This window comes from Panulirus ornatus, chromosome 31, assembly GCF_036320965.1.
Source record: "Panulirus ornatus isolate Po-2019 chromosome 31, ASM3632096v1, whole genome shotgun sequence".
Lineage (NCBI taxonomy): Eukaryota > Metazoa > Arthropoda > Malacostraca > Decapoda > Palinuridae > Panulirus > Panulirus ornatus.
Window position 1 is genome coordinate 6533541 of NC_092254.1, and position 25708 is coordinate 6559248.

The window sequence follows — 25708 nt, forward strand, 5'->3', positions numbered from 1 at the left end:
GTCTGGAAATTCATCCAGCCACCAGACCCGATACATCTTCCATATTGTATACTGTATTTATGGACAACTTACCGTTTTCCTATACCGAAACACACACACACACACACATCATAGCAATGTAGGGAATAATAAACTCCCAGAATAACCTTATTTTTATCATCTAAATTTTATCTATATACCTTTTTTTTCATGTTTAAGCCACAGCCTGAGATAGTAATCTGCACTCCCATGTTGGAAGAAAAAAAAATCTTTGATTATGATTTTTTTTTCTTCCACGTGTGATGGTTGGTAACTAGTGAGATTTAACTGGTGCAGGGAAACAAAAAAATCCCCCAGAAAGAAATTAGCAGTAATGATTTTTTTTTAAAGGTGTGTTATTAATAGCCTCTCTCTCTGGCAGCCGTGAGTAATGAGAGAAATGTCTGTGGCTCAGTCATCAACCGAGTCTGCTGGGTTGATTGATGGTAGGAGCCCCAGCCCAGCTACAGATGTTGATGATAAGAGTGTGTTGAGGAGGTTCACTTCATCAGATGGTCGGAAGGGATTGATGTCAGCAGTATAGGCCAGGTACGAATGTTGTTGTTCACTCATCAACCAGCCTTAGGTGTGGGTTGATGGCCGCTGTTGATGAACGGGAAAACGTTGATGCTTGTGGGTGCCTTCTCTGTGTCAGAGTTCAGCGTGTGGTGGTGTGTGATAGATTCTGCCTAAATGAGATCCTCAGTGCATGAGTGAATTTTTACAGGTCTTGAGATTTTGAGCAGGATGGTACGACCTCAGCACGACGGTACGACCCATGAGCACGACGGTACGACCTCTGAGCACGTGGGCACGACTCTTGAGCACGGCGGTACGACCTCTGAGCACGTAGGTACGACTCTTGAGCACGGCGGTACGACCTCTGAGCACATAGGTACGACTCTTGAGCACAACGCTACGACCCCATGAGTCCGACCCTTGAGCACGTCGCTACGGCCCTCGTGTGTACGATGGCTGGCCTGGCCTTCGACAACCTCATATGATCATTATTTAAGTTCGAAACATCGTGATGGAATTTTGCACCCTGCATGTCTCATACCAGCGTAGGATGGCGGAGTGTGTTAAGGAACTACCGTGGACAAGGCCAGGGGTCCGAACCGATATCCCTGGGCCGCTCGGATCCTAGGGATTAACGTCCACTCTGGGGGGGGGGGACGCCAGGCTTAGGACAGCGTCCTGGCCCCGCTAAGAGGAGGACTGGCCACACCACTCTCACCCGGCTAGGTGGGCTGGCCACGCTAGTCACCCGGCCAGGCAGGCACGCTCTCCACACCAGTGTCACCCGGCTAAGCGGGCTGGCCACGCTAGTCACCACGGCCAGGCAGGCTGGCTGGCCACACCACTGTCACCCGGCTAAGCGGGCTGGCCACGCTAGTCACCCGGCCAGGCAGGCACGCTCTCCACACCAGTGTCACCCGGCTAAGCGGGCTGGCCACGCTAGTCACCCGGCCAGGCAGGCACGCTCTCCACACCAGTGTCACCCGGCTAAGCGGGCTGGCCACGCTAGTCACCCGGCCAGGCAGGCACGCTCTCCACACCAGTGTCACCCGGCTAAGCGGGCTGGCCACGCTAGTCACCCGGCCAGGCAGGCACGCTCTCCACACCAGTGTCACCCGGCTAAGCGGGCTGGCCACGCTAGTCACCCGGCCAGGCAGGCACGCTCTCCACACCAGTGTCACCCGGCTAAGCGGGCTGGCCACGCTAGTCACCCGGCCAGGCAGGCACGCTCTCCACACCAGTGTCACCCGGCTAAGCGGGCTGGCCACGCTAGTCACCCGGCCAGGCAGGCACGCTCTCCACACCAGTGTCACCCGGCTAAGCGGGCTGGCCACGCTAGTCACCCGGCCAGGCAGGCACGCTCTCCACACCAGTGTCACCCGGCTAAGCGGGCTGGCCACGCTAGTCACCCGGCCAGGCAGGCACGCTCTCCACACCAGTGTCACCCGGCTAAGCGGGCTGGCCACGCTAGTCACCCGGCCAGGCAGGCACGCTCTCCACACCAGTGTCACCCGGCTAAGCGGGCTGGCCACGCTAGTCACCCGGCCAGGCAGGCACGCTCTCCACACCAGTGTCACCCGGCTAAGCGGGCTGGCCACGCTAGTCACCCGGCCAGGCAGGCACGCTCTCCACACCAGTGTCACCCGGCTAAGCGGGCTGGCCACGCTAGTCACCCGGCCAGGCAGGCACGCTCTCCACACCAGTGTCACCCGGCTAAGCGGGCTGGCCACGCTAGTCACCCGGCCAGGCAGGCACGCTCTCCACACCAGTGTCACCCGGCTAAGCGGGCTGGCCACGCTAGTCACCCGGCCAGGCAGGCACGCTCTCCACACCAGTGTCACCCGGCTAAGCGGGCTGGCCACGCTAGTCACCCGGCCAGGCAGGCACGCTCTCCACACCAGTGTCACCCGGCTAAGCGGGCTGGCCACGCTAGTCACCCGGCCAGGCAGGCACGCTCTCCACACCAGTGTCACCCGGCTAAGCGGGCTGGCCACGCTAGTCACCCGGCCAGGCAGGCACGCTCTCCACACCAGTGTCACCCGGCTAAGCGGGCTGGCCACGCTAGTCACCCGGCCAGGCAGGCACGCTCTCCACACCAGTGTCACCCGGCTAAGCGGGCTGGCCACGCTAGTCACCCGGCCAGGCAGGCACGCTCTCCACACCAGTGTCACCCGGCTAAGCGGGCTGGCCACGCTAGTCACCCGGCCAGGCAGGCACGCTCTCCACACCAGTGTCACCCGGCTAAGCGGGCTGGCCACGCTAGTCACCCGGCCAGGCAGGCACGCTCTCCACACCAGTGTCACCCGGCTAAGCGGGCTGGCCACGCTAGTCACCCGGCCAGGCAGGCACGCTCTCCACACCAGTGTCACCCGGCTAAGCGGGCTGGCCACGCTAGTCACCCGGCCAGGCAGGCACGCTCTCCACACCAGTGTCACCCGGCTAAGCGGGCTGGCCACGCTAGTCACCCGGCCAGGCAGGCACGCTCTCCACACCAGTGTCACCCGGCTAAGCGGGCTGGCCACGCTAGTCACCCGGCCAGGCAGGCACGCTCTCCACACCAGTGTCACCCGGCTAAGCGGGCTGGCCACGCTAGTCACCCGGCCAGGCAGGCACGCTCTCCACACCAGTGTCACCCGGCTAAGCGGGCTGGCCACGCTAGTCACCCGGCCAGGCAGGCACGCTCTCCACACCAGTGTCACCCGGCTAAGCGGGCTGGCCACGCTAGTCACCCGGCCAGGCAGGCACGCTCTCCACACCAGTGTCACCCGGCTAAGCGGGCTGGCCACGCTAGTCACCCGGCCAGGCAGGCACGCTCTCCACACCAGTGTCACCCGGCTAAGCGGGCTGGCCACGCTAGTCACCCGGCCAGGCAGGCACGCTCTCCACACCAGTGTCACCCGGCTAAGCGGGCTGGCCACGCTAGTCACCCGGCCAGGCAGGCACGCTCTCCACACCAGTGTCACCCGGCTAAGCGGGCTGGCCACGCTAGTCACCCGGCCAGGCAGGCACGCTCTCCACACCAGTGTCACCCGGCTAAGCGGGCTGGCCACGCTAGTCACCCGGCCAGGCAGGCACGCTCTCCACACCAGTGTCACCCGGCTAAGCGGGCTGGCCACGCTAGTCACCCGGCCAGGCAGGCACGCTCTCCACACCAGTGTCACCCGGCTAAGCGGGCTGGCCACGCTAGTCACCCGGCCAGGCAGGCACGCTCTCCACACCAGTGTCACCCGGCTAAGCGGGCTGGCCACGCTAGTCACCCGGCCAGGCAGGCACGCTCTCCACACCAGTGTCACCCGGCTAAGCGGGCTGGCCACGCTAGTCACCCGGCCAGGCAGGCACGCTCTCCACACCAGTGTCACCCGGCTAAGCGGGCTGGCCACGCTAGTCACCCGGCCAGGCAGGCACGCTCTCCACACCAGTGTCACCCGGCTAAGCGGGCTGGCCACGCTAGTCACCCGGCCAGGCAGGCACGCTCTCCACACCAGTGTCACCCGGCTAAGCGGGCTGGCCACGCTAGTCACCCGGCCAGGCAGGCACGCTCTCCACACCAGTGTCACCCGGCTAAGCGGGCTGGCCACGCTAGTCACCCGGCCAGGCAGGCACGCTCTCCACACCAGTGTCACCCGGCTAAGCGGGCTGGCCACGCTAGTCACCCGGCCAGGCAGGCACGCTCTCCACACCAGTGTCACCCGGCTAAGCGGGCTGGCCACGCTAGTCACCCGGCCAGGCAGGCACGCTCTCCACACCAGTGTCACCCGGCTAAGCGGGCTGGCCACGCTAGTCACCCGGCCAGGCAGGCACGCTCTCCACACCAGTGTCACCCGGCTAAGCGGGCTGGCCACGTCTTGCTGGGGTCTTGATGGGGCCGTTGTCAAGTTGCCTGATCCCCAGCCTAGCGCTAGGACTCACCACCCCGCTCCCTCCCTCTCCCAAGACAGGAAGTCACAGGACTCATAGGGTTTACTCATTCCACTCACGACTCTGGTATTCATGGTATATGTATTCATGGTATTTCAAGGACTTAAGTTGTTTAGTTATTACTATTAAGGCTGTGTGGTACTCACACAGGATTCATCATTTGAATCCGTCAGTACTCAAGAATGAGTAATTTCTATTACTCATAGATGTATGTATCGATTGTACTGTATATTGAAGGACGTCAGTGTGTGGCAGTCAAGTGATAATAGTAGGGTCGGTACTTACACTGATGGATTCAAATCACTGTCCCCAATTGTTTTGTTAAGTAGTCGAGCTGTACCAGAGGTTCAGACATCCTGGTCATCGTGTCTTGATGGCGTTTAAAGTTGCCTGGTTATATTACTCATGGATTGATCGTCTTTATCAAGGCTAGCAATATATGACGATAGATTAAGTGTCATGGGCACCTGTCGCTGTTGAATATATATATATATATATATATATATATATATATATATATATATATATATATATATATATATATATATATATATATATATATATATATATATTTCGGTGCATTATTACATGACAGCTAGAGACTGAGTGTGAACGAATGGGGCCTTTGTTGTCTTTTCCTAGCGCTACCTCGCACACATGAGGGGGAAGGGGGATGTTATTCCATGTGTGGCGAGGTGGCGATGGGAATAAATAAAGGCAGACGGTATGAATTATGTACATGTGTATATATGTATATGTTTGTGTGTGTATATATATATGTGTACATTGAGATGTATAGGTATGTATATTTGCGTGTGTGGACGTGTATGTATATACATGTGTATGGGGGTGGGTTGGGCCATTTCTTTCGTCTGTTTCCTTGCGCTACCTCGCAAACGCGGGAGACAGCGACAAAGCAAAAAAAAAAAAAATAAAATATATATGTATATATATATATATATATATATATATATATATATATATATATATATATATATATATATACACACACACACACACACACACACACGGTTTGAATGTCTGTTTAGTTAAGCGAGATTGGCAGATAAACACAATATGTAGAAATACGTGTTACTGTCAACGAGTTTGGCAGTTCTGAGCAGTTGGCGAAAAGTTTTGCAAGAATATTAATGTAAGGAATTTTTGCGTCGAGTTTCAAGGCAGCGTTAGCGAAGTTTAATTTAGATAACACCGGATTTTTCTCTTCTGGGTTATGGTGCTGACTGTCATCATTGAACGGGTGCCCGTGCCTCTGGTGTGGGTACGAGTGAGCAGTGTAAGCTGTCGTATTCCTGAAGAATGCATTTCTCCCTTGTGTACAGAGGGTATAGTATCGTTGATTATCTATAGGTCTGTGGCACTGAAGAACACTAACATGTGTGATTTCATGTGATATGATGCACTCAAGACTTTGTTAATGATCCCAACTCCGGTGTGGGTAATTGGTGCATTCCTGTAATGAAAAGAATAATAAATTGACTTCGCCATCCCACGTAAATTAAAGATGTCACCGTGCGGGTCACGCCTCACCGCTTCTCGTAATTTACGGAGAGTCTGTCACAGTCATTTTTGTTACGGAGAGAGACAGGCCCCAGTCACGCAGAAATTCTAACTCGTCTGCAGGCGTCGGATGCAAGCAGCCTCCGCGTACTGCACATGACGTGGCAATGAGAGATTTTGAATATAAGGCGCGACTGTGGGTGTTTACTATCTGCCTCCTGGGGCGTCAGAGTGCTTTAAACGTCAGTAGAATGAAGTCTTTTGGAATGCTTCGGGGCCCGGGGGTCGAACCCAGGCGTTACCAACCAAGGTCGGAAGCCTAGTGCGTTTGCTTTGCAAACTGTGTACGCGATTGTGCGGAAATAGGCTGCTGAAGTAGGGGACTTCCAGTCAGACATGAGGAATGGAATAGGAGTGAGTTGAGTGGGTGTAGGAATGACGGAGGTCGGGGGTTAGTTTAGTGAGGGGTTCGTGCGCGCCGCCCGGTCGCCTCAGTCGTGACTCGGACCCGGTGGTGTGAGAACGTGAGAGGCTCCCGCTGCCCGCCACCTTGGCTGGGGTCGCTTGCAGCTCGGAGCTGATCGCTCTCCCGAGGATTATATTTACACAATATCATCACCAGCGAACATGGCGTCGCCACAGTGGTTTATGGTCACCCTAGCGTGAATGGTAAGTGTTCCTCTCATCATCACAGTCGTAGTAAACAAGCAGTTGCTCAGCTGTTTGCACTTATTTTGTCTTCGAAATGGCGTTTTTCGTTTTGAAATGTTGAATTATGCAAGTAATTCTTTGACTTAAGTTTATATTTCGTCATGTTTGTAATAGTTAGGCAGTTCCGCAATGAAATGTCCAAATGCCGAATTCCTACTTCGAAAGGCAAGGCGGGCAGGAATTGCTCTCATGATTGTTTGTCTTTCTGCATGTGTTTTTGTTTGCTTCTTTGCGTGGTAATTCCCGGAGAAACAAAGGTGAAACCTACGAGTATGGTAAACAAGTCTGTTTGACGGAACAAAGCGAAGGCAAGGCTATGATGTTAGAGTTCTAAACATCTGGGTTGTTCTGGGCGAAATGAGTAGTTAGCGTGGGTGTTTCCGAGTGAAAAGGGCATGTTCACGTTTCGTTTTTTATGCTTAGTGTCAGGTTCATAGGTTGGGGATGACCTCGGTCAAGGTCATATTAGTTCAGTGCTGAGGAGTGTTGCATGGGGAATGTCCGCCAATATTTTTTGGTCATGTTTACTTTTCCTCACGAACGCGAGCTGTAACCAGACAGTGTGTAGTGCATATATCAGCACACCTAGTACATGGATGGCTGACATGATGCTTATGCGTAAAACAGATAGCTTGGGATCTCATTTCCCTGGGCATCTTTGGCTGTACAGGACAGCCTAGCCTACTGGGGCAGGTTGAGTAGCGAGCCGCGTGACTTGTATAGCATTGATGCCGACCCTTCTGGACGAAGAGAATACCTGGAACCTGACCTGTTCCGAATTAACTAGTCCCTAGATAGACCTAACCTAATCCTTTCCTAATTAGACCTACCCTGTTCTGACGCAACGCCATTGAAACTAAGTCTTTTTTTAACCGAACCTTGAGATAATTAGTCCTGACTTGTTCTTACCTATGTTTCAGCTCTTAGCTAACCCCATCGTATCCAGGCCTGATCCTCAATTATTTCATCAGCTGTGACCTATTTTTACCTAAATTGGGTACATGCCTTGATATGATTAACCCAGTCCTAAATAGACCTAACCTTTAAGTAGACCAATCGTAACCGGACTTAACTTGTATTAAGAAAACTGTATTACATCTGGACCTTACCTCGGTTAACACGATTCTGTTCAAGCCATGTTTTTCTGAGAAACACCTACCCTTGTCTTAACCTAACCTAACCTTACTGTAAGTGGACGTAACCTTTTCTAACCCTACTGTAATCAAACGTACCCTGCTGCGACTTACCGTATCCTAACCAGAACAAAGAGACTAAGCTCAGCCAGGCCAGACCTAACCTGACACCCTTCCCTAAGGCTGTGCGTTAACCAGACTATATCTGCTCCTTCGTAACCTTCTGCCGACGAGAGCTAACCTGGTACTCCTGCCCTACCTTCTCCTCACTGGAACTAGCCAGAGAAGACGTGAGTAGCTTCGCGTAGCATTGAGTCCCCGTGACTAGAGTATCCTCGGCCAGGACCGTATCCTCGCTCAAAACACTTGATAATTTATTAATGGCCAGAGCGGTTGAAGGAAGCAGCAGCGCTGTTGCTGGTCTGGCCCTGAAAATTTAACGATGATGATTGTGTGAGCTCCTTGAGCACGACAGGGCGACCCTTGAGCGCTTTGGTATGACCCTCAAGGGTATGACCCACGGGTCGTCGTGCTCGAGGGTCACCTCCCAGGAGTGTGATTATGATACAGGCGCGTTGGCATTCTTAAGCACAAGTTGTAAGTCTTTATCCTGGTAATGACGATTGTGGGTGAGTGACGCCTGCAGCGACGGTAGGCGTTTGTTGGGGATTAGCCTCTTACTGGGAGCCCGCGAGGCATCACCTTCAGTCTGCTTGATGGAGTAAAGTTTTGGGGGAATTTACAGGACGATGCAGTTGATGGAAACGTGTTTGCATGTGCATGCCTGACGTCATTTTCAGTTCAAACCTCAGATGTATATAAATATAGATGCTTTATTTCAAGAGGGTCTTTTATGCTTGTTCCAAGCAGGCCTGTCGATTATGAAGTATGAAAGAACACGTAGTAAGACAACTTGGAGGTTAGATACCCGGTATAATTCAGTGCCAAGAGTAAAGAGGGTAGGTTAGATACGCGATGATTCAGCGCCATGAGTAAAGGTGGTTTAGATACGAGATATGATTCAATTTCATGAGTAAATGTAGGTTAGATACTCGGTATGATTCAGTACATTGAGTAAATGTAGGTTAGAAACGAGATATGATTCAGTGTCATGAGTAAGTGTAAGTTAGATATGAGATATGATTCAGTACATTGAGTAAATGTAGGTTAGATATGAGATATAATTCAGTACATCGAGTAAATGTAGGTTAGATTTGAGATGATTCAGTGCCATGAGTAAATGTAGGTTAGATACGAGATATGATTCAGTGCCATGAATAAAGGACTGTATGTGATCACATTATTGTGGTGTGATTACATTACACAGGATGGACATCACAAGGATATTTCCTCGGTGGCAGAAGTGCCTTTGAGACACGAGAATAATGCCACTACAGTGGTTTACAAGACAGATATTCTCTCAGCCGAACGAGCGTCAAGGACTCGGTTCTGTACGTGAAGACCACAAGAACGACACATTACAGCCTGACGTGCTCGTCTGCGTTGCGGATAAACGACACGTCTCGGACTTTTATGTGTCTCCCAGGCCACCGGGTTGGTTCTCCACCCTCGGATGCATCACAAGTGATACGTCTTTGCACCTCTCCCACCAGTGTGTATTGAGTCCTGCTTTAAGGCCGCTCCCCTGACAGATTGCGTCGTGGTTTACAGCTCCTACCTACAACATACTGAGCCTTGGTTTAGGGATCCTACAGCTCCGTACTGAGCCTTGGTTTGCAGATCCTACATCAGCATATTGAGCCTTGGTTTAGAGATCCTACAGCAACATACTGCGCCTTGGTTTAGAAATCCTACAGCAACATACTGCGCCTTGGTTTAGAGATCCTACAGCAACATACTGAGCCTTGGTTTAGAGATCCTACAGCAACATACTGAGCCTTGGTTTAGAGATCCTGCACCAACATACTGGGCCTTGGTTTAGAGATCCTGCAGCAACATATTGAGCCTTAGTTTAGAGGTCGTACAGCAACATACTGAGCCTTGGTTTAGAAATCCTACAGCAACATACTGCGCCTTGGTTTAGAGATCCTGCAGCAACATATTGAGCCTTGGTTTAGAGATCCTACAGCAACATACTGCATTTTGGTTTAGAGATCCTACAGCAACATACCGAGCCTTGGTTTAGAGATCCTACAGCAACATACTGAGCCTTAGTTTTATATCTGCAATATACTGAGCTTGGCTTTAGTGTGGCGCAGTAGAGGATGGGATAGTGTAGTAACATTTTATGTTTGGATTTTCTATTTCGTTCTCTCCTTTTAAATTCCATGTTGGCTTACTTCACCCATGAATGGTTTTTCTCTCGTTCTTTATCTTGCTAGCTGCTGGTGCCGGAGGGTGAGGAGAGAGCGCCTGCTTACTGTTCTGTCCCCATCTCAGACACATTTATCAGAAATACCAGTAGTTAGACGCATGTTGTTTCGCCAATTGCTCTCCTAAGTCTACAGATTTTATAACTTCCTTCGACCGTCATAAACTCGAGCCATGAGACTGTGGCATCCTCTCACCCGAAAAAAAAACTAAGTGGTTTCTCAAGTGTATCTGTACACGCTTTCAGCACATTTGGAGATACTTCATCCAGAACATGACCCATGTAGGTCAAGTCTCCTTAGTTTTGCGTTTATGTCCCACTCTAGATATTTTGGTGCCCTCCAAGATTTAAACTGACAAACTAGCCATGGGCCAGTGGACTTCGTATTTGTCTTTCCCACATAATTCAGCAGCCTGAGCCCCGTCTTATAGCTCCTCTTCCATCATCCTGAGCTTAAGTCTTTAGAGCTCGTCTTCCAGTTTACTGATCCTTGGGTTTTTAGAGATCCTTCTTCAGTATACTGAGCCTTGGGTTTTAGAGCTCTTCCTCCAGTATCCTGAGTCTTGGATATAGAGCTCGCTCTCCAACATACTGGCCCTAGGATTACTTACAGCTGTTGAAGCACTGTGAGCCTTGGTTTACATCCTTTCAGCTTACTGAGCCTTGGATTACTTAGAGTCCTTCTGACACTCTGAGTCTTGGATTTCTAACAGTCCCACTAACAATCTGAGTCTTCGTTTGCATCTCCTCCATCATACTGAGCCTTGGATTACCTGCAGTCCCTCTAGCCCCGAGTCTTGGGTTACCTACACTCCCTCCAGTATACTGAGCCTTTGTTACTTCTGAGGACGTCTCCGTCACATCCCTTCTCCAGTGGTCCACCCACTGTAATGACAAGATCCAATTCCCTTCTCTCTCCGGGATGACCCCCATCAGCTTTTTCCTCATCACTAGCTTCCAGAATTTCTTCATTGTTTTTCTTGTCCTCCCAGCTCATCTCCTCCAGCCCTCTCCACATCTCAGAGTCTTCTTTCCAATCAATGTCTCGAACCCCTTAGAGTCCGCGCGTCGGGTCCCTACAGTCTACACCACTCTCTTGACATTCCTCTGTCTTTTTTTTTTTTAACCTCCTCCCTCTTCTTTTCAAGGCTTTCGTCTTTAGTGAAGGCCTCCTTTCCCTTTCTCGGTCATTCCCAGGTGTAGTGAGGGCGTCCTTTCCCTTTCTCGGTCATTCTCAGGCGTAGTGAAGGCGTCCTTTCCCTTTTCTTGGCCATTCTCCGTTGAACCTTGACCTGACCTCTGTGTCGCCAGGTCATCCAGGGACCTGGAAATGTCCGCCTGTTCTGGTATTCTGTTGTCACTTGTTGTTGAGGACTCGGTGAAGTCCGGGGCCACTCCTCCATCACGTTGCCAAGACTGGTAGTGATTACGAGAGTAAATGGTGAGACAGGAGGTTAACGAAAGGATAGTTAGAAGAGCAGTGAAACAAAAGGATTAGAAGTGTATTGATAACCAGGAAAGTAAAGAAATCATAATTGCTTCTCGACATAACCGTCTGGTTTAGTGGTGTAGGTCTGAGAGGGTCGACCCCAAAATTCTCATGAGGTTATTTGAGGTTGTCTTAAGATGTGTATGTGACAACTGACCATTGTAGATGTGACTCTCTCTCTCTCTCTCTCTCTCTCTCTCTCTCTCTCTCTCTCTCTCTCTCTCTCTCTCTCTCTCTCTCTCTCTATCTATCTATCTATCTATCTATCTATCTATCTATCTATCTTTATCTATCTATCTCTCGGAGGGCACAAGAGGAGAGGCTACAGTGTCCCCCGAGCGCCTGGTTCAGGTTTTAACAGTTTTCATCGCTGTGTTCAGCCTCGAGAATTATCCGGGCGTAGAGACAGAGGATTTGTGTGTGGTATTTCTCTCTCTCTCTCTCTCTTTATTATCGCCATCCGTCTATTTTGAGTGTGGGTGCGGTCATATATATATATATATATATATATATATATATATATACGAATAAAGTGTATATGAACGCGCACCTCCATAGAACATACAAAGCTCCATCAGCCAGGATCGAACCTGGGACCCCTTGTGCAAGAGGCAGGCATGCTAACCGCTAGGCTAAGGGACTGTATAATAGGAAACAACTATTCGAAATACTAAGTACTCGAATACCCTTCGTCTCACTATGGTGAGCAACGGGGTCTATCGGTTGTTTCCGAACAGAACACATAGCCAGCTGATAGCGTTTTACCGAACCTGACTGTACAACGCGGAGTTATATGAATACGAATAAAGTGTATATGAACGCGCACCTCCATAGAACATACAAACATACATATCAGCTGGCTATGTGTTCTGTTCGGAAACAACCGATAGACCCCGTTGCTCACCATAGTGAGACGAAGGGTATTCGAGTACTTAGTATTTCGAATAGTTGTTTCCTGTTATACAGTCCCTTAGCCCAGCGGTTAGCACGCCTGCCTCTTGCACAAGGGGTCCCAGGTTCGGTCTTGGCTGATGGAGCTTTGTATTATATATATATATATATATATATATATATATATATATATATATATATTTATTTATTTATTTAATCAAATCAAAAGATTGTAAGAAATCTGTGAATTTTGATGTAAGCTTCGATTTCTACAACTGAAGACAAGTGGTTTTATTCTTACCCCCAGGTTCATGGTCGAGGAGGGTGTAGAATGGCTTGGTTGACTCCCATCCGCTGACGCTGTTAAGAGAGAGAGAGAGAGCCTGGAAACTGACGTGGAGGAAAAGGTGTCTTTCAGAAAGACTTCCAGAGTATTTCATGTTGCGTAACTGGAAATTTGTCTCAGATTTTTTTTTTTTCTCTCTCTTAAGAGGCAGTGACGAGGGTTATATCTGGTAGTGTCAGACCGTTTCGTGTTGCCACAGCTCTTAAAAAAAAAAGATACTGATACTGTCATCGTGTCACACCTGTGTGTATAAATCAGAGCCACGATGCAGTCCTGTTATAGACATGCAGGTCATAGCTGTATCCTTTACTCCCTCCTGGAAATTCCCTCCTGGAAGCCCGGGCATCGCAGAAAAAGCAGACCCTCTCTTGGGCTTGTAGAAATGACGTAATTATTTCTTCAGGTCAGGGTGGAGTTTTCCATATCTCTGTGGGTTCAGTTCGCCCCTCCAGTGTGACGCACTGCTCGTGTCATTGGGGCAGCTCTCTCTCTCTCTCTCTCTCTCTCTCTCTCTCTCTCTCTCTCTCTCTCTCTCTCTCTCTCTCTCTCTCTCTCAGCCGGTGGAATCAAAAGCCTTCCGCTTTATGAACTTCTTCATCACCTCTTTTATCATCGCCTGAAGCCTCTACCTCGTCAGCATCGCCCAAAGCCTCTTCCTCGTGAACATCGACGAAAGCCTCTGCTGCCTCGTCAGCATCGACCAAAGCCTCTGCTGCCTCGTCAGCATCGCCCAAAGCCTCTTCCTTGTGAACATCGACCAAAGCCTCTGCTGCTTCGTCAACATCGACCAAAGCCTCTACCCCGTCAGCATCGACCATAGCCTCTGCTTCCTTGTCAGGATCGACCAAAGCCTCTACCCCGTCAGCATCGACCAAAGCCTCTGCTGCCTCGTCAGCATCGCCCAAAGCCTCTGCTGCCTCGTCAGCATCGACCATAGCCTCTGCTTCCTCGTCAGCATCGACCAAAGCCTCTACCCCGTCAGCATCGACCATAGCCTCTGCTTCTTCGTCAGCATCGACCAAAGCCTCTTCCTCGTCAGCATCGACCATAGCCTCTGCTGCCTTTTTCAGCATCGACCAAAGCCTCTACCCCGTCAGCATCGACCATAGCCTCTGCTGCCTCGTCAGCATCGCCCACATCCTCTACCTCGACTGCTTTGCCGACAGTGTCCACCTCGTCAGGGTCGTCATGTTGCTTTCCTTTCTCTGTTTTTTCGTCTATTTCGACGACATCTCTCGTGCCTTATCCTCGTGTGGGCCAGACCTGTAAGACCTACACACACACAACTGGCTGATGTTACCCATAGGTTCTGCGTGGGGGACCTGCCACACAAGTATTGGCCTTTATGGTACCTCGTTCTTTTTTTTTTTCTTTCCCGTGCAGCAAAACTGTGAAATTTTCTCGCGTCTTCCCCCCCTTCATATAACCTTTTCCACTTTCAAAAGTTGGGTTATCAGACGCCAGAGGAGCTCAAATTAACCCCTTCTTTTTTTTTGTCCTTCGATAATGTCATTACGTTTCCGATCGACTTCGTTTCCACTGAGGCATTAGACACGCTTTTCTCGCGTCACTACGGCGAATATGGAGGGGAAAAAAATCGTTCTAAAGAAGTTTGATAATTTGACTTCAGATGGACACTTCGTCACTCATTTTTTTTTTTTTTTTTATAAGTTTTGATCTTGATTTTGCTACAGTCAGTAATTATATAGTCATTCTTACTCAGAGTCACTGGCGTATCATTATTAACTTGGCTACGGAGGGAGGGAGGTAATGATCGTTGGCTCTCCTTATTCGCCATCAGAGGCATACGCCAGAGAGAGAGAGAGAGAGAGGCATAAGTTACTTTAACCAAGATTAAGGAATGGTGGTGAGAGGATCGAACAGGGAAACCCGTCTGGCCAGTCTTGTTATCTAGGGCCGCTTGAGCCAGCCAGTGTTACGAGGAAGCTCTCAGTTGGCCAGACGTGGAAGGTTTTTATACGTGCAGGCGATGGCGCTACGCTAGTGGCTTTAGTCTGCACGTTAAGCTCGCTAATCCTGTGTGTGTGTGTCTGGGTAATTTACAGGTGTGCGATTATAACGCTTAAGTACCTGGCTTAGGCCAGCACAAGACAACAAGAACAGAAAATACGGTGTAATGCTAAGAATTTTTAGTGAAGACTAGAAGAATTAACACGTCAGATTTGGAGGTAGCAAGGTCAAGGTAGGGCGGAGGAGGTGAAAGGGTGAAGTGAGCAAGGCTTTGGGGCATCGGGGCCTGTACATTCAAGGGGGTGAGAATTGTGCGTGTGATAGAGTGAATTAGATCGAAGTGATATATATGTGAGGCAATGTCCTGTCACTAGGCTGAACCAGGGCATATTAAGCAAGTCTTTTTTCTCACAAATTTTCGCCATTTTCCTTGTTAGCGAAGTAGCGTTAAGAACAGATGAATGAGCCTTAGAGAGAAAAATCAGTCAAGCAGTCAGGGTAAACCATTTGATAGGGTGTGGGGCTTGGTTGTGATTGGTGATTTCTTTGCATTTAAGATGACAGTTATGGTGTGTTTATGTTCACACACACACACACACACACACACACACACACACACACACACACACACATATATATATATATATATATATATATATATATATATATATATATATATATATATATATATATATATATTGATAATCTACTGGAAAATGAAACACAATAAGTTCCCAAGTGCACTTTCGTGTAATGATCACATCATCAGGGGAGATACAAGAAAGAGAAATATTACTGTCAGGTGATATACAACGAAGAGACGTAGCTAGGACGCTATGTACATCAGCTGACTGTTATATTTCTCTTTCTTGTATCTCTCCTGATGATGTGATCATTACACGAAAGTGCACTTGGGAACTTACCGTGTTTCATTTTCCAGTGGATTATCAGCATTTACGAGATCACGCTCACCAATGTGATTTCTTGATATATATATATATATATATATATATATATATATATATATATATATATATATATATATATATATATATATGTTTAATTCCTTATGGCCATTCTGGAGATTAGCGTAAATCCGCAGGTAGAAATGTTTTTGGGCTGGAGGGGAATCAGACAAATAACATGTTTTTTCACGTGTATTGGGGGTCTCTCCTGCCTACGGCATTTGTAGTGATGATACGGAAAGCGGTGTGTAAGGTTCCACCTGATTGGCTGAGGCACGTTACGGACATAGCCATTGGTTGGTTAGGCTGTTGGCAGTTAGGATTTAGCGGGAGATTTGATTTTAAGTCCGCGTCGTTGGTAACAACTGTCAGCGCTCATTAATCAGGATTTTGCTAATGATTTGAGTTCGTGAGGGACTCGCAGTAACGCGGGGTGTGGGGTATATATCCACGCTGATGAGTGGGTAGTGTTTATCATCCTCGTGAGTCATGTGTAGTGATGAGTATGTAGTATTCATACTGATGATGAGTGATGAATTAATATCAGTGATAGATGAATGATATACTGGTGATGAGTGATGAATTAATATCAGTGATAGATGAGTGATATACTGGTGATGAGTGATGAATTAATATCAGTGATAGATGAGTGATATACTGGTGATGAGTGATGAATTACCCTAAGTGATGGATGAGTATTATACCAGTGATGAGTGATAAATTACTCAGTGATGGTTGAGTATTATACCGGTGATGAGTGATGAATTACCCTAAGTGATGGATGAGTAGAATTTATACTGGTGATGAGTACTGAATTACTCTGTGATGGTTAAGTAATTATACTGATGATGTTATGAATTAACCTCACTGATGGATGAGTAATATATGTATATATATATATATATATATATATATATATATATATATATATATATATATATATATATATATATTACTTATCCAAAGGGAAATGAAACATTAAGTTCCCAAACGCACTTTCGTGTAATGATCACATGATCAGTGAAGGTACAAGAGAGAAATATAACTTGATATACAACGAAGATTAGTTATGTAATGTGGGCTTCTTTGGGGCTGGAAGATCCTTAATGAGACTGAACTCCTCTCCCTCCACTGATATATTCTCACCTAAGGTTACTAAACGCTCCCGATGTAAGCACTTGCAGCGTGAGTCCTGTAGCAACGTCTGTACGTGCGACTGAGGGACGAGGGATCTATGGTAGAGGGAGGTTACGGTGGCAAGAGTGTTGCAAGGATGAGTCTGTGTTTTCATGTAAGAATAGGTTCGTCGCTCACATGTCCCAACCTTTCGTTATTGAGACACTCAGCGCCCCCCACGGTTTGGTTCACCTTTGCTCCTTGACTTTAAATGGACTAATGTGTACACCTCACATCCTTAAGATACCTTAATGTACACGGAGGGACCCTCCGGTCATGATGGCCGCCACTCTTCACTCCCTTCACGGTGTTTACAAATGCCAAACCTCCTCACTTCCACTGTTTGCTTCTGCAGTCTCGAGCACACACACACACACACGTTCCTGTTATCAAGCAAGCAGAACTACCTGCTGTGTATCTCGGATGTTAAACACCATGAGCATGGCGGCACGACCCTGAGCAGGACGGTTCGAATCCTTGAACGCGACGGGACAACCCGTGAGCGGGGCGTTAGGATTAAAAAGGTCGTGCCCGTTGAGCTCAAGGGTCGTACGGCCGTGGTCAAGCGAGGTGTCGTCGAGCCAGCCTCCCCAAAAAAGATTTTATCGTCCTACTCCTGGGCTTAAGAAGGTCAGTGCTTACCATATATACAGAAGGACCTGACCAGTATTGGGGAACTCCATTACCCACGCCCCTGGCGGAGCGAAAAAGAAAAACACTCTTCGAGCCGTGGCGTCAGTTCCCGCCTGGCCGAGGTACTCCCAGCAAAAAGCAGAAGCTTGTAAAGATTATGGGAACAGAATGCGATGCGGTCAGGCACTTTGCCTTGCGAGGTAATGGTGCTAGGGCAGGCGACCCGGAGATGTCCTTAGGGGCCAGCAGGATCACGCCTTTAAGGGCTGTGCAGCCGCAGGCGACAGTACCTTACATCATGACCTCCCCTTACGTGCTGCCGTAAGCTTACATAAACACGTAGGTGGTGGTAAAGAATAGGAATGCCTTTTTCAGATGTGTCTGTAAGTTTGAGATGAGCATACTAGATTAAGCTTCTAAACTACTGGCATATCTACTTACCTCCGTTTGCAGTATAATCTTGATAGTCACTTAAAGTAATTAGACAGCGATACCTGATCCTCGTCTTGCAGTCTTTATTAATGAGTCTTACTCGCTCGTTAGCAGCGTGAACATTGCTTTAGTACATGGCTTTTGAGGGGCCTCTCTTGAAGAGAATGTGGACATTGGATTCACTATGTTCTTGGGCACCTTGACCACACTCTCTGGCCTTCTTCCAGCCTTTTTTCCCCTCCCTTTCCAGTATTGCTTTGGTTTGGTAGGCGAGTGTCTGGATTCACTCTTGGCTGGTCAGCGCTCTCAGTCACAAGGAAGCAAGGTTGTTGTGCATCGGGTCTTCGGCGTTAGTAGTCCTTCTCAGATAAGCAACTCCCTCAGTGGATATTCACATAGCCAGCCACGAACTAATTACTTCATCCGTTCAGAGGAGGAGGCTTGATTAACTCCAGTCTGAGGTGCAAGTCTATGAGGATGTTGGGGGGACTGATGAAGCCAAGTCCTGCAGGAGGTGGTGATGAAGGTAAATCTGTCCTAGAGTGAGGGGGTAGGATGTTGGGGGGCTGATGAAGCCACGTCCTGCAGGAGGTGGTGATGAAGGTAAATCTGTCCTGGAGTGAGGGGGTAGGATGTTGTGGGGCTGATGAAGCCACGTCCTGCAGGAGGGGGTGATAAAAGTAAACCTGTCCTGGAGTGAGGGGTAGGATGTTGTGGGGCTGGTGAAGCCACGTCCTGCAGGAGGTTGGGGTAAATGTAAACCTGTCATGGAATGAGGGGATAGGATGTTAGGGGGCTAGTGAAGTCACGTCCTGCAGGAGGTGGTGATAAGGTTCTGGTGCTGGTATTGTGGCAACCTCCTCCCTGTCTTCTCCTCCTCAGGCTGGGGAGACGTGACTAACCCCCCAAGCCCTGTACGTTGTAGTGGTGGTGCCCACGCGCTCCCAAAACTAAGGTCTGGATAGAGGGGGCAGAAGGACTGATCAATGTATGTGAGTAGCGTCTTTATCTTTATCAAGGACTCCAGCCGAAGAGAAGCGGAGCGAGGACGAAGCAGAGGGGAATGAGAAGCGACTCCAGTGAATGCCGGAGCGGTTTCTTCATCTAGAACAGATGATAAGAGGCGGAGAAGTTGGGTACGGACGCCACTGGGAGAGAGTTTAAGACCCTTCATTTGTCATGTGGTCGGGAGGCACAGCCGACTTCGTCCCTGACGGCTACTGCTGCTTGCCTCAGTAACTTATACAATGTGCGACTTGGCGGCGATGGAAACTCCGGAGACAAGATCCCTCCATACCGCTAAGGACAGAGGAAAGAACTACCTCTGTTCTTGTGTACGTAGTCACATTCCAGACATGAAATAAAAGTTATTTGGTGACAAATTATGATGTGAAGTGCTTGTGCCAAGAAGGACTTTGCTGCATTGCTCTAGATGGAAGCACTAAACATTATGTAGAATAACCATGATTGGGTCTCATGCATCACATTTACCGTGGTTCTAACTGGCTAAATGTGATGGTCAGTAGTTAGGCTGGGTTGAACGCACAAGGTGTAATCACCAGCTGTACACACACATTAGATATGTAAATGACTTGCCTGAAGAATTAGCGTCCTATCTGAAGATGTTTGCGGATATTGATAAAATCATGAGGGAAGTAAAAAGTGATGGGTATTGAATCAGCTTACAAAAGGACATAGATTCCAGATTTGGTCCGATATATGGCTGGAATTCAGCCCCAGTAAATGTAAAGTAATGAGGATGAGAGAGAGAGAGAGAGGGGAAAGAATGCTTCGATACGAATGTTATATGGCAGGAAATAAGCCGCTCTTGTCTCTGAGTGAGATGGACTTGAGAGTTGACCGAGTTCCTATCCCATCGCCCAAATCCCACTTCTGGAGAATTTTAAAATGAGACCATATCTGTCTGCTGGCGAATGTTAGAAGTGCATTCATGTTCATGGATAAGGAAATATTCGGCAATCTGTCCACACTTTATATCAGGACACAACTAGATTATGCTCCTCGAGTTTGGTCAGCGAACTTAGCGACTAAGGAAACAGATATATGTAGTAGAGAAGTTCCAGAGGAGAGCCACAAAGATGGGTACCGAGATTAAGAGAGCGGAGCCGAAGTCCAGAGGTTAGAGGCCTTGAATATGCCCACCATGGAAGAGGAAATGGTGAGAAGTGACTAGATCAGAACTTTATTGTTGTTAAAAGAGGTAGATGACAGCAGTGGACAGTGCTTTTAAAGATACAAAAGACAGAATAATCAGAGTCAAGAAAATGGTTAAAACTGATGTTAAGAAATGCTGTAATAGTTTGAGTGGTGGATGAATGGAATATACTGAAGGATGAAATGGTGAATACTGACGACATATAGAAGATTAAGAAGTATGTTATAGAATATTCAAGAGATGGTATATTCCACGAGTGCAGAACTCCCTTCCCGTGCAGTATAAACAGGTACTTACAGACATTTGCAACCATGAGAAGAAGTGAAATTCGAGAGAGACATGACAAGGCAAGCAGAACCTGGGCCATTGTGTTCCTCGTCTGTTCAGTGTACAGTCGTCTGACCTGATGGATCGTAAGTGATTATCTCCCAGCGAGGCGCCGACCTCCACGCATGCGAGAGGAACTTCTCTTGGTACCACTTGACACTACTGAGTACGATTATACGACTTGAGCGCGACAACGAAAACCTTGAGAACGACGGTACGACCCTTGAGTCCGACGATACGACCCTTGAGCGCGACGGAACCAACCCTTGGGTATGAAGACCTGGCCTTTCACCTTGACCCTTAGGGTTTTTAGATGAAAGCCTTGACCTTCATACCCCCTCAAAAGAAAAAAAAAAAAAATAGCCATGGCGTCGTCTTCATTGCCATACCGTCTGGTTTAAGGATCTTATTGTCGTGCTGAAGCGATGAACTGCCAGTGTTATGTCCTTGGACTGTGGGGGAAGAGGAGGAACTGAAATTCTTAGATGTCCTTCTGGCAACAAAAATGGAACTGTAACTATTGTGGGCGAAACTGGTAATTCGTACTGAGTTAGGGCATTCCCCGTCACAGGTTGAGATTCGAAGGTCAAGATAATTACCATGAAATGTATTGTCACCACAGAAAATTAAACTGAGATTTGTATATTCTGTTGAAAGGAAGAAAAAATGCCAGCACAGAGGGTTAAGTGTTAAACGGGTCTGAATCCCACTATCGTCCTCAGAACTGCCCACCAGCTCTCTGAGGCAGAAGCCGTTGTTGAGTGCAGCAACCCGGACACCGTCAAGTGGTAGTTGTATTTACAACAAGTAATTAGGGCTACGCTTGGGTGACGCGGCCACGATGTGTTTGAAAGGCTTTATATGTATATATATATATATATATATATATATATATATATATATATATATATATATATATACATAAGAGCTGTGTGGAATCCATATATATATATATATATATATATATATATATATATATATATATATATATATATATATATATATATATTCTAACGACGAGGCTTAAAGGATTTTTTCTTACCAGAAAGTGAAAAACTTGCATCAGTCTGCAAGTTGTTAAGTGTCGTCAAGTTGTGAATCATCAAGCCTTCATGTGTCCGGTATGAGGAGCACCACCACAGCGCTGTGCCTGACTCTTCTCTCTCGAGTGTTGTTGGTCGAGATTGTCCAAATGTTGTCCACACTGCATCAGCCTGACGATCAAAGCTAACGCGGGCTTTTCTTTATTTTTTCTCTTATTTTTTTCTTTTCTTTTCATTGTCTCGTCTTCACTACTCGAGAGGCTGTCTAATTGTTGAGTCTACAAGGACCATGTGATCTCTTATTGTTCAAGTCTGGGTCGCTCCTGGCTATCTAATTATCTTTGTTGAGTATACAGAGGAGCCATGGGATAAATGGCGTGCGGCAGTGGGGGAAGGGAGTGCTGGTTGAGAGAGGGAGAGAGAGTAGAGCGGGTCTCTGATTTTAAGTATGCCGAGTTGTGTTTACATCGCTTGATGCCGGGGACAACGAGGCTGGAGACTGTGTAACGGCTGCCGCTCCGGGACCCAGCACACCAGTCGTAACGGGGACGTTGCCTGGCTGGCTGGTAAGGGAGACGAGGCAACGCTCTCTCTCTCTCTCTCTCTCTCTCTCTCTCTCTCTCTCTCTCTCTCTCTCTCTCTCTCTCTCTCTCTCTCTCTCTCTAACTTGTTTACGAGTGGACAGTGCGGTGTTGTCAGGGATGTGTGTCGGGTGTGCGTCAGCTTAGTAGGCTCGAGGGTTGGTCAGCCCCCCAGAACACAGGCGTCAAGGGCCCGTCCCCCTTACCCCTCCCTCCCTCCCTCCCTCTGAGGACCTGCAGTCTTGCTGCAGTGAGCTCGGGATGGCATGCCGAAGACACATGGATCATGTGGGGTTCGAACGCTGAACAAGGCGCATGTTCTGTTATCTCCATTTAGCCGGCCATTTTGACCTCGTAGAAGACTCGGTTAATATTCTTGATGACATAATAGCTGTTGGAGGCTAGACAGCAGTGTCTGGCACTGGAGAAAGCAGTGACTAGCACTGGAGGCCGGGGTTACTGATACCCCTCACCCATCCCCCTTTCTTCTGGGATCCCATGGCGCCAGCTGGGGTTCGAGTCCTGGACTTCACGAACCTTTTCTATCGTCTTGGTGCCAGCCATCACTCTCCACGCCTGTGTTACCCATCCAAGACATCATCCTTAAGCTATGCCTGATGTGTGAGTGTCGAGACGTTATACAAGGTTTAGGGTTTAAGGAATTATTAAAGGAGTTAAGGTATTATGAAAGGATTTAAGGTATTATTAAAGGACGGGGGTGTGTGTGTATATAGTCCATTGTTACTTTGAGGTGTGAGAGTGGAGTGGAGTACCTGGAGGTAAGCGATACGATCAAAAGCTTCCCATATTGCAAAAGTTTAGCCATGAGGTCGAGCGATTTCTTGGTACAGTGGCGAGGGAGTGAAGATGGTAGGGGAGGAAACTGTCGTTTTAAACCCTTTTTTTTGTATTTTACCACGGTGTTACGTAAGGCCCTTTGGTATGATGGCCCGGGCAAAGTCCAAAGGTCGTATGGTCGTGCTCATGGTCGTACCGTCGTTGTTAAGGGTCGTCCGTCGTGCTCATGGTCGTACCGTCGTTGTTGAGGGGTCGTCCGTCATGCTCATGGTCGTACCGTCGTTGTTAAGAGTCGTCCGTCGTGCTCATGGTCGTACCGTCGTTGTTAAGGTTCGTCCATCGTGCTCATGGTCGTACCGTCGTGCTTAAAGGTCGTCCTTCATGCTCAGTGGTCGTCCCGTCGTTGTTAAGGGTCGTCCGTCGTGCTCATGGTCGTACCGTCGTTGTTAAGGGTCGTCCGTCGTGCTCATGGTCGTACCGTCGTGCTTAAAGGTCGTCCTTCATGCTCAGTGGTCGTCCCGTCGTTGTTAAGGGTCGTCCGTCGTGCTCATGGTCGTACCGTCGTTGTTAAGGGTCGTCCGTCGTGCTCATGGTCGTACCGTCGTTGTTAAGGGTCGTCCGTCGTGCTCATGGTCGTACCGTCGTTGTTAAGGGTCGTCCGTCGTGCTCATGGTCGTACCGTCGTTGTTAAGAGTCGTCCGTCGTGCTCATGGTCGTACCGTCGTTGTTAAGGGTCGTCCGTCGTGCTCATGGTCGTACCGTCGTTGTTGAGGGGTCGTCCGTCATGCTCATGGTCGTACCGTCGTTGTTAAGGGTCGTCCGTCGTGCTCATGGTCGTACCGTCGTTGTTAAGGGTCGTCCGTCGTGCTCATGGTCGTACCGTCGTTGTTAAGGGTCGTCCGTCGTGCTCATGGTCGTACCGTCGTTGTTAAGAGTCGTCCGTCGTGCTCATGGTCGTACCGTCGTTGTTGAGGGGTCGTCCGTCATGCTCATGGTCGTACCGTCGTTGTTAAGGGTCGTCCGTCGTGCTCATGGTCGTACCGTCGTTGTTAAGGGTCGTCCGTCGTGCTCATGGTCGTACCGTCGTTGTTAAGGGTCGTCCGTCGTGCTCATGGTCGTACCGTCGTTGTTAAGGGTCGTCCGTCGTGCTCATGGTCGTACCGTCGTTGTTAAGAGTCGTCCGTCGTGCTCATGGTCGTACCGTCGTTGTTAAGAGTCGTCCGTCGTGCTCATGGTCGTACCGTCGTTGTTAAGAGTCGTCCGTCGTGCTCATGGTCGTACCGTCGTTGTTGAGGGGTCGTCCGTCATGCTCATGGTCGTACCGTCGTTGTTAAGAGTCGTCCGTCGTGCTCATGGTCGTACCGTCGTTGTTAAGGGTCGTCCGTCGTGCTCATGGTCGTACCGTCGTTGTTAAGGGTCGTCCGTCGTGCTCATGGTCGTACCGTCGTTGTTAAGGGTCGTCCGTCGTGCTCATGGTCGTACCGTCGTTGTTGAGGGGTCGTCCGTCATGCTCATGGTCGTACCGTCGTTGTTGAGGGGTCGTCCGTCATGCTCATGGTCGTACCGTCGTTGTTGAGGGGTCGTCCGTCATGCTCATGGTCGTACCGTCGTTGTTAAGAGTCGTCCGTCGTGCTCATGGTCGTACCGTCGTTGTTGAGGGGTCGTCCGTCATGCTCATGGTCGTACCGTCGTTGTTGAGGGGTCGTCCGTCATGCTCATGGTCGTACCGTCGTTGTTGAGGGGTCGTCCGTCATGCTCATGGTCGTACCGTCGTTGTTAAGAGTCGTCCGTCGTGCTCATGGTCGTACCGTCGTTGTTAAGGGTCGTCCGTCGTGCTCATGGTCGTACCGTCGTTGTTAAGGGTCGTCCGTCGTGCTCATGGTCGTACCGTCGTTGTTAAGGGTCGTCCGTCGTGCTCATGGTCGTACCGTCGTTGTTGAGGGGTCGTCCGTCATGCTCATGGTCGTACCGTCGTTGTTAAGGGTCGTCCGTCGTGCTCATGGTCGTACCGTCGTTGTTAAGGGTCGTCCGTCGTGCTCATGGTCGTACCGTCGTTGTTAAGGGTCGTCCGTCGTGCTCATGGTCGTACCGTCGTTGTTAAGGGTCGTCCGTCGTGCTCATGGTCGTACCGTCGTTGTTAAGGGTCGTCCGTCGTGCTCATGGTCGTACCGTCGTTGTTAAGAGTCGTCCGTCGTGCTCATGGTCGTACCGTCGTTGTTAAGGGTCGTCCGTCGTGCTCATGGTCGTACCGTCGTTGTTAAGGGTCGTCCGTCGTGCTCATGGTCGTACCGTCGTTGTTAAGGGTCGTCCGTCGTGCTCATGGTCGTACCGTCGTTGTTAAGAGTCGTCCGTCGTGCTCATGGTCGTACCGTCGTTGTTAAGGGTCGTCCGTCGTGCTCATGGTCGTACCGTCGTTGTTAAGGGTCGTCCGTCGTGCTCATGGTCGTACCGTCGTTGTTAAGAGTCGTCCGTCGTGCTCATGGTCGTACCGTCGTTGTTGAGGGGTCGTCCGTCATGCTCATGGTCGTACCGTCGTTGTTGAGGGGTCGTCCGTCATGCTCATGGTCGTACCGTCGTTGTTAAGGGTCGTCCGTCGTGCTCATGGTCGTACCGTCGTTGTTAAGGGTCGTCCGTCGTGCTCATGGTCGTACCGTCGTTGTTAAGGGTCGTCCGTCGTGCTCATGGTCGTACCGTCGTTGTTAAGGGTCGTCCGTCGTGCTCATGGTCG

The 25708-nt window shown here is 49.2% G+C and overlaps 1 protein-coding gene and 1 long non-coding RNA gene across 2 annotated transcripts in view; both read left to right on the forward strand.

The window, feature by feature from the left end:
• LOC139758869 (uncharacterized) overlaps positions 1 to 1235 on the forward strand; it is a 44290-nt gene extending 43055 nt beyond the window's left edge. Inside the window, exon 3 of the long non-coding RNA XR_011714958.1 lies at positions 401 to 1235. This is a non-coding gene — a long non-coding RNA (uncharacterized lncRNA). The remainder of the gene's footprint in view (positions 1 to 400) is intronic.
• A 5223-nt stretch (positions 1236 to 6458) lies between these two features.
• The window catches only part of LOC139758780 (nephrin-like), a 126426-nt gene continuing 107176 nt past the window's right edge, over positions 6459 to 25708 (forward strand). Inside the window, exon 1 of the mRNA XM_071680569.1 lies at positions 6459 to 6645. The gene's annotated coding sequence lies outside the window, so the exon portion shown is untranslated. The remainder of the gene's footprint in view (positions 6646 to 25708) is intronic.